This window comes from Hemicordylus capensis, chromosome 3, assembly GCF_027244095.1.
Source record: "Hemicordylus capensis ecotype Gifberg chromosome 3, rHemCap1.1.pri, whole genome shotgun sequence".
In the NCBI taxonomy this organism is placed as follows: domain Eukaryota; kingdom Metazoa; phylum Chordata; class Lepidosauria; order Squamata; family Cordylidae; genus Hemicordylus; species Hemicordylus capensis.
In genome coordinates, this window is record NC_069659.1 from 54,260,913 (window position 1) to 54,272,490 (window position 11,578).

The 11,578-nt window shown below is 43.1% G+C and overlaps 1 long non-coding RNA gene across 6 annotated transcripts in view; it reads left to right on the forward strand.

The window, feature by feature from the left end:
* LOC128350913 (uncharacterized) overlaps window positions 1-11,032 on the forward strand; it is a 37,164-nt gene extending 26,132 nt beyond the window's left edge. The window contains exons 4-6 of one of the 6 annotated variants that reach the window (XR_008319508.1): window positions 1,777-4,621; window positions 8,674-8,751; window positions 8,946-11,032. This is a non-coding gene — a long non-coding RNA (uncharacterized LOC128350913). Of the gene's footprint in view, window positions 1-1,776 lie in introns of all 6 variants that reach the window. The other 5 variants (XR_008319509.1, XR_008319504.1, XR_008319505.1 and 2 more) reach the window with 5 other exon arrangements.
* The last annotated feature ends 546 nt before the right edge of the window (window positions 11,033-11,578 follow it).

The following is an 11,578-nucleotide window of genomic DNA, read 5'->3' on the forward strand; positions in this document are numbered from 1 at the left end:
CCCACTAATCCCAATTTGGCTACTGTGAGTCACCACAACACGGCTCTGCACCATAGCGAATCATGAGGAGACCCCTGCCAGGGGGCTAAAACAAGCCTCCTGGTCCTGGGGGTCTCCCCAGCATGCCCCACACACTCATGTGTGAGCCTGGACTTCTGGAGACCAGGCGGCCCCCAATCCCCACAGCCCCTACTGGCTCAGTGACAGAGCCGGTAGTTGTTTGGGCAGCGATCTGGCAGCCCAGGGCTCCACGGGTGATCATCTGTGGGGAGAGTGGGCTAAGAACGCTCTCCCCACCTAACCCTCCCAGGCTCTACACACTGCTCGTGTGTAGAGCCTCAATGCCTATGAAGTCACATCCCCAACAGTGATCACTGGTTATGTGTTGGGGGCTGCTGGTGTGTGCCCACACCCTACCGCAGGCACACGCTCATCTCTTTGCGCCTTCTGCCGTGGGTCTGTGCTTGGTCCAGCACCCCCCCCAAAAGCGTGTGCTCTAGTGGCAAAGGGGGAGGGTGCATGCTGAAGGAGCTCACCAGGCACCTTCCTGTCTTTCCCATCTCTGCCACCACTCAGAAGACATGGCAGAAAGTGTGGAGGAGCATGCACATCCTGTTCTGGGAAGGAGGGGGCAAGGGGGAGAGAGGCAAGTCAGGGGCTCCCAGGGGGTTCTGCATGGGCCACCAGCAACCTGCAGGCCATGCAATGAAGAACATTGCATCAGAGCATATTGGAAATACCGACACAAAGGAATACCAGTGCCAGCAGCAGTGTTATGGTACTGACCAGGTCTGCACCTCCTAGCTACAGCTAACCATAAGAGCAATGGCTGACATACAGAGCAAGGAAGCACTGGGGCAGTGAGAGGAACAGGCTAACAGCACTTCCAAACTAAGTGCACCGGTGTACAGGGGTTGGGGCAGTATTTGATGATCTCCTGTTCCACAGGAAGCCCTCTGTGCCACCCAAAAGTATCTTCCTAAGGTCATAAAATATTGGCCATTCCCTGGTTCACCAGTGTAGTTAGTTGGGAAGTGCTGCTTCTCAACAGCTAATTGAGAAATGTTAGCCTACTTCTCTCACTACACAGGTGCTTCCTTGTTCTGTATGTCAGCCATGGAGTTGGGCCTTCAGATTTCAAACAATGTCCACAAGATTTCCGAAAGGCTGCTACAAATGGAAAATACTTATTCAGAATGTGTAATTCTCTATATAAGCAGAATTAGTTCAGTTGAGGACCCGCCTCATTAACCATTATACCTAAATGTTAAAATGAGTTAGCCCCAGCATTAGAGGAAATGTCTATTATGTATGGTGTGGAAAGAGACTGAAACTCTTGCTGGGAACCAAAGATTTAGCAATAACTAAATTATCTTTGTCCTGCAGCTATAAATATTAAGTAATAGTTTTTGAGTCAGTTTGTATTCATCTTTTTAGTTATGTTTGTTTAATATCTAATTTCCAATTTAAGTCATATACTGTAATTGTATTTGAAACTCTGCAGTTCTGTCATTCAATGAGGTCATTCACACAATCAAAAACTGTGTTCTACCTGGGTTTGGGAGCAATGTGCTCCCAATTTTTGGTTGTGTGGAAGCAAGATACAGTAAGAGGAAAACTTGGGGATCTTTCCCCCCTACCTTGCTTTCACACAACTGAAAATTGGAAGCACACACAGCTCCTAAACCTGGGTAGACCAGAGCTTTTGATTGTGTGAATGACCACAATGTAAATAGTTTTGTATCTGTAATCTTTACTCCTCTTTATTTACTACAGGTGAAACTTGGAAAATTAGAATATCGTGCAAAAGTCCATTAATTTCAGTAATGCAAATTAAAAGGTGAAACTGATATATGAGACAGACGCATTACATGCAAAGCGAGATAAGTCAAGCCTTAATTTGTTATAATTGTGATGATCATGGCGTACAGCTCATGAAAACCCCAAATCCACAATCTCAGAAAATTAGAATATTACATGGAACCAAGAAGACAAGGATTGAAGAATAGAACAATATCGGACCTCTGAAAAGTATAAGCATGCATATGTATTCAGTACTTGGTTTGGGCCCCTTTTGCAGCAGTTACTGCCTCAATGCGGCGTGGCATGGATGCTATCAGCCTGTGGCACTGATGAGGTGTTATGGAAGACCAGGATGCTTCATTAGCGGCCTTCAGCAATTCTGCATTGTTTGGTCTCATGTCTCTCATCCTTCTCTTGCAATGCCCCATAGATTCTCTATGGGGTCAGGTCAGGCGAGTTTGCTGGCCAATCAAGCACAGTACACTGTATACTTTTCAGAGTGGGCCGCCCACATGGCAGCCTGCTCCGTCATGGAGCCGGCGGGAGCTGCAGGGATTGGGGGCTGCGTGGCCCCATTATCTACTTAAAATCTGGGATAAACTATGTGAAAAGCATCAATCTTTCTAAAGCCCAGTAGTCATTTATGACATGACTTTCACAAGATCTGAAATGTGGAAGGGCAGTAACATCTTTAGGTGTATTATTTAGTAATGCTTGGGATATGAAGGCCTCATAAGAAATGTTATGAAACAGGGGGAAGAGGCATATACTTCAAATAATCAACACAACCTATCCTCCCACATAGGGCACTATCAACATAATCTATGGACTTCCCTAACCAGCCCTTGTACAGGGATGCATAGTCCCTGCTCCCCAGAGTTCTGGGAAAAACACACACACACACACACACACACACACACACACACACACACACACACACTGTAAACATAAAGGGGCTCTTAGGGCAATCAACATGATGTCAGAGAAACAACTGAGATTCTGATGGCATTTCTGTATTGCTTCCTGACACAGAGCCAAGTTGGACCAGCCCACTTCAGTCCTATATTATTGAACTTGGCTCTGTGTCAGATCAGCATGTTGCCAACCAGAGAACACTGAAAAATCCTGAGTTCACACAGCACGCTCCTCAGGAGCTTATGTACCACTGGAAACTCCAGTTTTCATCTAACTGACATCAGTGTTAATCATGTGAAGAGCCCCAAAGAGTTTTGCTTTAAAATTGTTATTGAGCCAGTTCAAATGTCATGCAGAACTGGTTAAATCTTGGTTCAGTGTGATATTCCTGAGTCTCAGGCATGTGTATTTCCCCTTCCCTTGTCCATATGAGCTTCAGCAGATTTCTAGTTCCAGCTGTGATTAGAAACAAATGAAGATAGATTGTGCTGTCTGAACTCATCAATCTTAGTTTATTCAAACCAAAGTGCTTGAAATAAACCACAGTTTGAAACCTTGGGTTCAGATATTGTTTTATTCAAAGGAAGTCGGTTAAAATAAACTAACATTAGTTGGTTTGTATTTGGGCAGTGTATAAATGTGATGAATGAATGAATAAATTTGATGGTAGAATTGTGGTGAGGCTTGGCAGACAGGGGAGGGGGCATGTGCACTAGGGGTGTGCGAGACTCAAATCAAGCCAGGCTCAAGGTCGAGCTGGCTCGGCTTGGAGGAGCCATAATATGAAGCATATTTCCCAGGAAGAAAGTGGCTGTATTCACACACACACCCCAACCCAATCTCCTGTCTGAATTCAGACAGAACAGGGAGCAGGGATCCTGCAGTCAGCGAGACTGCAGAGAGGAGGGGGAACTGGCTGTGCAGGTTTCCTTCTTTCATGAGGGACAGCCTGCATAGCCAATCACAGCCAGACAGAGGGAGGAGCTTCCTCCCTCAACTCTGGTTTCAGCCTGCCATTCCACATTTGAACATAACACAGGCTGCATCCAACCTCAGGTTGGGGTGGTGAGACTCACTGCATCCTGAGGATTCAAATTGAAGTTTGGAGAGTGGAACCTCGGGTCATGCTCCATGCGAAACTGGAGTTTGGAAGGGGTGTCCTGCATTCAAATATACAGGTTTGGCAACCTCTGGACCCTTCAACTCCAGTTTTGTGTTATGTGCAAATGCAGTAACAGTGTCATTGAACTGAATGAGACTTATTTTGGATTGAAGTTGCTTGGAATTACCGTACGGAATAAAAAGTGTTAGCAAAACACTTTCTCCTCACATCCCACGTTGCACAAACTATATTGTATATGATGATTCATTATCTTAATCTCCCTATAAATATTAAGTAGAGAAATGCCTCAACAAAATAATTATAAAATGTAAGGACTTTTTGCACCCCAAAAGTAGATATTATTTCATCAGGCCTCCCCCAGTGTTTTCTGAACTGTTTCTGCTATCTGTAGTTTCACAGGTTTCACCTCTCTTTGCACTTATGATATTTTACACTATTTGTTTGCTGATGCATCTGTTTTATTGTATTTATATTGTAACTTTTCTTTGTATTGTATTTGTATTGCAATTTTCCTTTGTTAGCTGCCTTGAATGCAACTGAAAAAAGAGGATGTAAATCCTTAAACGAATAGCTACCACCAATGGTCTAGAGATATCAGCAGCTAACACCTTGGAGATATCTGAGACAGCTTTTATAGGCAAACTGGACAACTAATTTAGTGCTTTAAAGGCACAGTTCATTGACCTGCATTGAAGAGAGTTCAAGAACTATTTAAAAACTATGTTCTTATATTGTTCGAATGTCTGAAATTTGGGCTGCAATCCTAATACTTATTAGGAAGTAAGTATGTTTAGTGAGACTTACTTTTGAATAATCATGCTTAGAATAGCAGTGTAATGGCTTCTGACATTCACCACTGAACATTGACAATTCCATAAAAATTTGTGAATGACGCAATTTGGAAATCCTCCCATGAATGCTGAGATGAGATGGCCAGCATTTGCCTGTATATATTCCAAAAAGCAGGAAAACATGGGACAATTCATAACATGCATCTGGGATTATCAGTATTCAGTGGTCACAATCATTCAAATCTAGGTTTAAATTTGATAACTGACATTAGCATGACTGTGAAAACCCATGCCAAGGCAGGAATCTCAGATTCATCTTGGGACACAAACCAAGCTTGTTTATCTTGGTGGAGGTTCACGCAATCATGCTAATGTTAGTTACCAACTTTAAACCTAATTTTGACAATTGTGTGAATCAGGCTATTATGAATATTGTGATTTCCTACATTTTGGACTTTCATTAGCAAAACTAGGTAACAGGTACATCCTTTTATTTTAGATTCATTATCTTAAAATTATCACTTTCTAATTCTGTATATGTAATTAATTGCATTGATTATAGTTCATTCCACATATTGATGGGAACATTGAAAGGATGCAAAAAACCCACACCCATTTACTTTCTCACCCATCCTGATTATAAGTGTGAAAGGTTGGCTAAAAGGTATAAAGGGTAAACTGATCCATGTGAAGTGATCTTGAATTTTGCTCAGTGCACAATGGGCAATATGAGAGCTGGGTCTCAGTAAAATCTAAGGGTATAAATACATTGATGGCCATTGCTGCTGTTCAGGAATCCAAATGCACTTTTACTTTAAGCTATAAACAAATTAAATGGTCTCTTTGTTACAGGTAAAGAAGGCTGAGTCATTCATTGTGTGATAATGTGGGTGTGTGGGAGAACTGATTCTCCTTTGAGCCCTTGAGGCAGGGAAGGGAGATTTTGACTTCATCGGTGTGGTTTTGTTACTGTAGCTACATGTTGCAAACTATGATCTATAACGTAAAGCCCTTTATGACTCTTTTTATTAATGTGCTCCTTTCAAAACAAAATAGCATATGAACTACCCAGGTGTTGCCATCTGGCATGAAAATTCGTGGTTCAGACGCTAACATTGCTCCTGTGGTTTCATGTAAGTCCATTATGGACTGATGAAATATGCCAAGCTATTAATCAGAAAGGCTGAAGTTAATAACCCAGCGAATGACTCTGTATTGTATATCAAAGGGAAAACAGCCCACCCAGCATGCTTTTGCACTGGCTTGAAATGGAGGACAGGTCTTCTCTTGAGGCAACGCCCAGTCCACTGTATGGACTAGTGGGGAATCCATCTGTGAACTGGCACTGTTATTATGTACATGTCATGTGGAGAGTGGATGAGTTGAGTCAACATAGCACTGAACCCCATCCAAACCCCTGTGTGGACATGCCCTGAACCTCCTTATTGAGGTTGCCAACAGGAGTGCCAGTTAGTGATTGCTTCAAATGTTTTACGAGTTCATTGTTGATAGGGCTAGTAGGAACCAGATTAAGGCCAACAGTTCACTTCACCTCTTTAGTAGAAGAGTAATTGCATTTGCCTGGGGTTCCATGGAAATAGGCTAGATCCTTCAAGTGTGACAAAGACTGTTTTCAGAACACATGTTTAAGTGCTGGCTTCATGGAAATACCACAGGCTGATTTATCTATGTGAGGCTGTTTTCAGATTCCTTTTCTTCGGGGTTTCCATTTGTATGTGGGTTTATGGATGCTTTCATAGGACTATGAACGTGACCAAATAGAATGGATATAATTAAACATAATGAGGCCATTCACACAATCAAAACTGTGTTCTACCCAGGTTTGAAGGCTGTGAGTACTCCCAACTTTCCGTTGTGTGGAAGCAAGGTAGGAGGAAAACTTGGGTAGAAGTGATTGTGTGGAAGCAAAGTAGGAGGAAAATCTGGTTAGCTTTCCCTCCTACCTTGCTTCATGTATTCAGTGAATGCATGGAAGGAATGAGTTAATGAGATTAGCACAGAGATTAGCACAGAGAAGAACACAGAAGTGATTTTTTTTGTGTGGTGGTGGCAGCAGCAGCAACGCTGTGCTCAAATTATGCGAAAGCATAAGGAAACTCTTCATGAAATTTGCAAGTTCCTCCCCGATTCCCCCAATTTTAGCCAATCATGCTTCCCAGTAGCTAAAGAGGGCATCACAAAAGATAAGGGAGCCTGTTATCCTTCAAGTGCCCATGTAATTTGAGCACAGCAGCAGAGCAGAATTTTCTGTTTTCAGTGAAGAGAAAAAAGACCCCAATGGTTATGTCAAAAAGTGAAAAATTTCCAGCAGGTTCTGGATGCTTCTGCATCCTTTATTCTAAGAGAAGCTCACAGACTCTCCACCCCTTATAGCTGAATCAGTTTCTTGAAAATAACAAGAGATATTCAGATAACTGAGTTCAGAACTTTGTAACCACTATATCACCAGAACTAGGCAAGGCTTCCAAATGAACTAGTTTCCTTTCTTTGAAGCACAGGTACCATCTCTGATGTTGCTCAGACTTCTATACCATTTCTGATGCACTGCCTATGTCTGTCTGTAGACACAGCCTTTTAATTTCAGTCTCAATTCAGCCCGCTGTCCAAAATGTAAAGCACAAACTGACAGTTCAAAGCAAGGTTATTAGGATATGCAAAGAGCTATCATCACTACCTTGAGAGAAGAGAAGGAATACATAGAGCAGGTTTGGGAAATGAGGCTAAGAGCTGGGTACAGGGACCAGAGAGAGAAATGAGAGAAGGATGGAGCTCCATTAAGGTCACTCCAATGCTCAGCCTCAAGTTCTACTTCGTGAAACACAAAGGCTGTTCTCACAACCTTTCCTGTGGATCTGGGGAGGGCGGGGGGGGGAGCAGGAGTGCCTGCCTTCCCCACAGATGTGTGGCAGCCATCTTGGGCTTCACTGCATTGCACACTCACATGAGCGGCACCACAACAGAGTCCTGAGCTGGAATCAGAAGGCCTCCTGCATCCCAGTGTGCCCTGCGTGAGCAGTGGAGTGGCTGCTTTCTGCTCTGTTCTATGTGCTCGCTGACCAAAAAGGTGACAGTGAGGGGGAAGCTCAGCTACCCCATGATGATCACACACACAATAGTCTGCTGAGATAGAAAGAACCATTGGTTCCTTCCACCTCAGTAAAAAGCTGGGTAGTACCCCTTCCTGAGCAGTAGTGTACTGGAGGGGCGAAGTAAAATTATTTTAAATAAATAAATAATAAATAGCAAATTCAGGCTACCCAGGACTGGAGCAGCTGGGAGCAGAGGGCCACTCCAGATGATATAAGGTGCTCCAGATGATATAAGGGGTAATCCAGGGAGCTTGTGTCTTGTGAATGGCCTCATTTTGGTTTATATGAAACCTATATCGGTTTGATTCAATCTGCAGCGGCTACATGTGGAAGCATATTTATTTGAACTGTGGAAGAATAAATGCACACTGCATTTATTTATATATTAGGCAGTATATAAATAAATAAACCTGTGTCCAAGCTGAGAAAGAGAAGAGAATGATGGTTTTAGTATCTGTCAGAGGCGTAAAGTAAAGTTGTGCCGTCGAATCAGTGTTGACTCCTCTTGACAACGGAACCATGTGGTTTTCTTGGGTAGAATACAGGAGTGGTTTACCATTGCCATCTCCTATGAAGTATGAGATTATGCTTTTCAGCATATTCCTATATCGCTGCTGCCTGATATAGGTGTTTCCCATAGTCTGGGAAACATACCAGCGGGGATTTGAACCAGCAACTTCTTGCTTCCTAGGCAGCTTATTTCCCTGCTGTGCCATTAGGTGGCTTACCTAAGTAATTTTGAAGTCTGGACATAAAGGCTCCCACCCTACCACACTGCAAGATAATCTGCAATGCACCATGTTTTACACCAGAACATGCTCAGGGAAAGGTGGAAACTTTTTAAAAAAATAATAAATTCTGAATCAGATACTTCCACATTTTGCATGGATAGTCGTGCTACTCTCCCCTCTTCCTCCCTCTCTCTGTCTAGAATGTTCCAGCCCCAGCAAAGGCAGGAGGTAGGGATAAACACAACGGAGAAACTCTTCTTTGGCACTTGGTAGGTGAGGTAAGTGGGGAGGGGGGGGAATGTGCCAGCAGTGGTGGCAGGAAGCAGAGAATCTCATCCCATCTCTGCCACCAACCCCAGGAGCTAGTATGCAGTCTTCTTGCTGTGGCAGCAGCTGCCGCTGCCACTGCTACCACCTTTCTTCCCCCTCCCCCCCATTTCTTCTCTTCCCCATTTCCCCCCACCCCCTGCAGGCCCACGCTGCCTGGAATAGCCAGCTGAGGCAGAAGCTGCTGTCTGCTCTGCACCTTCTCCTGGCCCCACTATGCCGTACATGCTGACTTCGAGGATGGGGCCTGGCTGTCTGGCTGTCTGGAGTGAGTGAGGGATAGGGTCAACCGGCTACCGTGCGAATCATGCCATGCATTTGGCTGCCTGGCATGGCGTGGGCAGACTATGGTGGCCCAGCACACTCCACACAACACAAGGAGCATAATTTGGGGGCCCCCAAGGCCTGCGGGGACTGGACTTCCACCTGATATTTGTGATTTTAGAGATATAGCTCAACTGAAGAAAGTAATGGGCAGAATCACTGGAAGCAGAACTCTCCAATTCTCCTATTGTTTCGCAGAATTCCTAGGAATATTCAGAAACTGGGAGTGGAATACCTTTTGGATACTACAATTTTAAAAAATCAGCTCTAAAACTGTGACTACTCTGGTGGAATAATCAAATTGCTTGCCCTGTTTACTTTTGAAAGCAGTAATTATTGCTCACATAAATCATTTGAACGCATGCAATCTTTTCTATGTATTTCCTGACACTGGCAAGCTAACAGCTTTGGTTAACAATTCCGGAACTCCAGTAGGTTTTATTGGTTACGGTTCTATGTTAGAGGTAAATATTTGCTGTGAAGGCTATGGATGCGAACACATTATACATTTCAAGTTTAAATCACAATAAAAGTCTTTGCGCAAGCTGAAGCTGAAGAGCTGCTGCTCTCTTTGAGAGAGTCCCTTAAGATGAGGAATCTGACTGTAATAATTCAACGAATAGTGGGAGACCACAGTAAGGCTAACTCTGAACATGGCAATACTAGTCTGATGTACATGAGAGTTTGTGAAGAGTAAAACATTTAAGGAATTAAAATGCAAAGGTAAGGCCAACAGTGAAGAAAATTCCCCTGTTGCACAATATGTTGGCATTTTTTCTTATGTTAGTTTGAGCTTCAGACAGGCAGAAGAAGAAAACACATCTAGTGCTTCTGGTAGGATTCAGTAAGTTCCAGGCTGTCCACTGTTTCCTGACTCATGTTGGCAAGATGGAATACCTTCAGCTTAAATATAACATTTTTTCCACCAGCAGTGAATAATCTAAGAATCTGGATAGACACTTTACCAGTGCAGCACAACTTACTAACGACTTTCCTCATTTTGCTAGTCAGGCACATAAATCTGTAACAATGTGTGAAAATGACATTTAAGAGTCACAGATTGCAGCTGCTGTGTAGAAGCAACTAGAAAATGGATGGCATCCATAGCATATGTCCATTTCTGGAGTTAAATGGCCTTAAAACAGTGGTACATATGCTGGTAACCTTCAGGTTTGACTACTTTAATGCACTTTATGTGAGGCTGCCTTTTTATGAAGTCCGGAAACTACAATTGATACAGAATGCACCGGCCAGACTGGTATCTGGGACAGCCCGACAGGACCACATAACACCAATTTTTAAAGAACTGCTCTGGCTGCCAATAAATTTCTGGTCAAAATATAAAGTGCTGGTTATTATAAAGCCCTTACTGGCTTGGGCCCAGGGTATTTAAGATAGCACCTTCTTTGTCATGAACCTTGCCACCTATTATGATCTTCTGGAGAGGTCCAGTTATGGTAGCTGCTGGCTTGTTTGTGGCAACTTGGGACGGAGCTTTCTCTGTGGCTGCCCTGGAGCTTTGGAATATGCAGAGGTATATCTAGGGAAAATAGCGCCTAGGGCAAGCACTGAAATTGCGCCCCCTGTCCAAACTTCTGACACCCAACTTTCAGATAACTTTACCATAATATCAGCTGAAAAATACAAGTCAAGTTCGTTAATCTTTTAATATTTTGAAAACTATTTAGCAGTGGACTTAGCCAGACCAAAAAATGCTGGAAAACTACAAATTTCAGTATGCTGTGGCTCATGAAATACCCAAATACTATGTGGAGGTGTACTTGGAAAGTAAACAGAAGTGCCTGTCTAATTCTCTACTATGTATTGTAGCATCACTATTACATAAGCTTTAAAAATAAATGGAGAATTTGACTTTTCCCAGATACTCTGAAAATAATTAAAGGATATGCGGAGTAAACTGTGTCACTGCTTGGAATATATTCTAGTATTTCAGAAAGAGAGTTAAAATGAGAGAAAGAGAGTAAGAAACTCCCAGTGGGCCTTAATACTAAGGATTTCACACTGATTCAAAGACAAACTCACCATTAATAGCCATATTATTAATATTATTAACTCACTTATCACAAGAAGCAAAGTCAGAGCAAATGAATACAATCCTAGCTAATAAGCTTCATCTCAGTATTCACAAGCCCTGATTCTCTGTACATAGTGCCAATCTGAATATGTGTACAGTGACTTATATTATATTAAATTAATACTTTTTTTAACCTGTAGCCCCTTTGGGGGGCTTCTTAAAGGCCGTGGGGGGTCTTCAAAGGTTCCCCTCCCCCTACTGGCCTCTAGGGCCTCACAGGGACCATTTGAGCATGTGCGGTGGCCATTAAAAAAATTTTTTTTTTTTTTAAAAAGGCTGCTGAAAACAAAATGGCTGCCAGGAATGCTCAAATGGCCTCTGTGAGGCCTGGCATGTCCTCGGGCCTCACAGAGGCCATT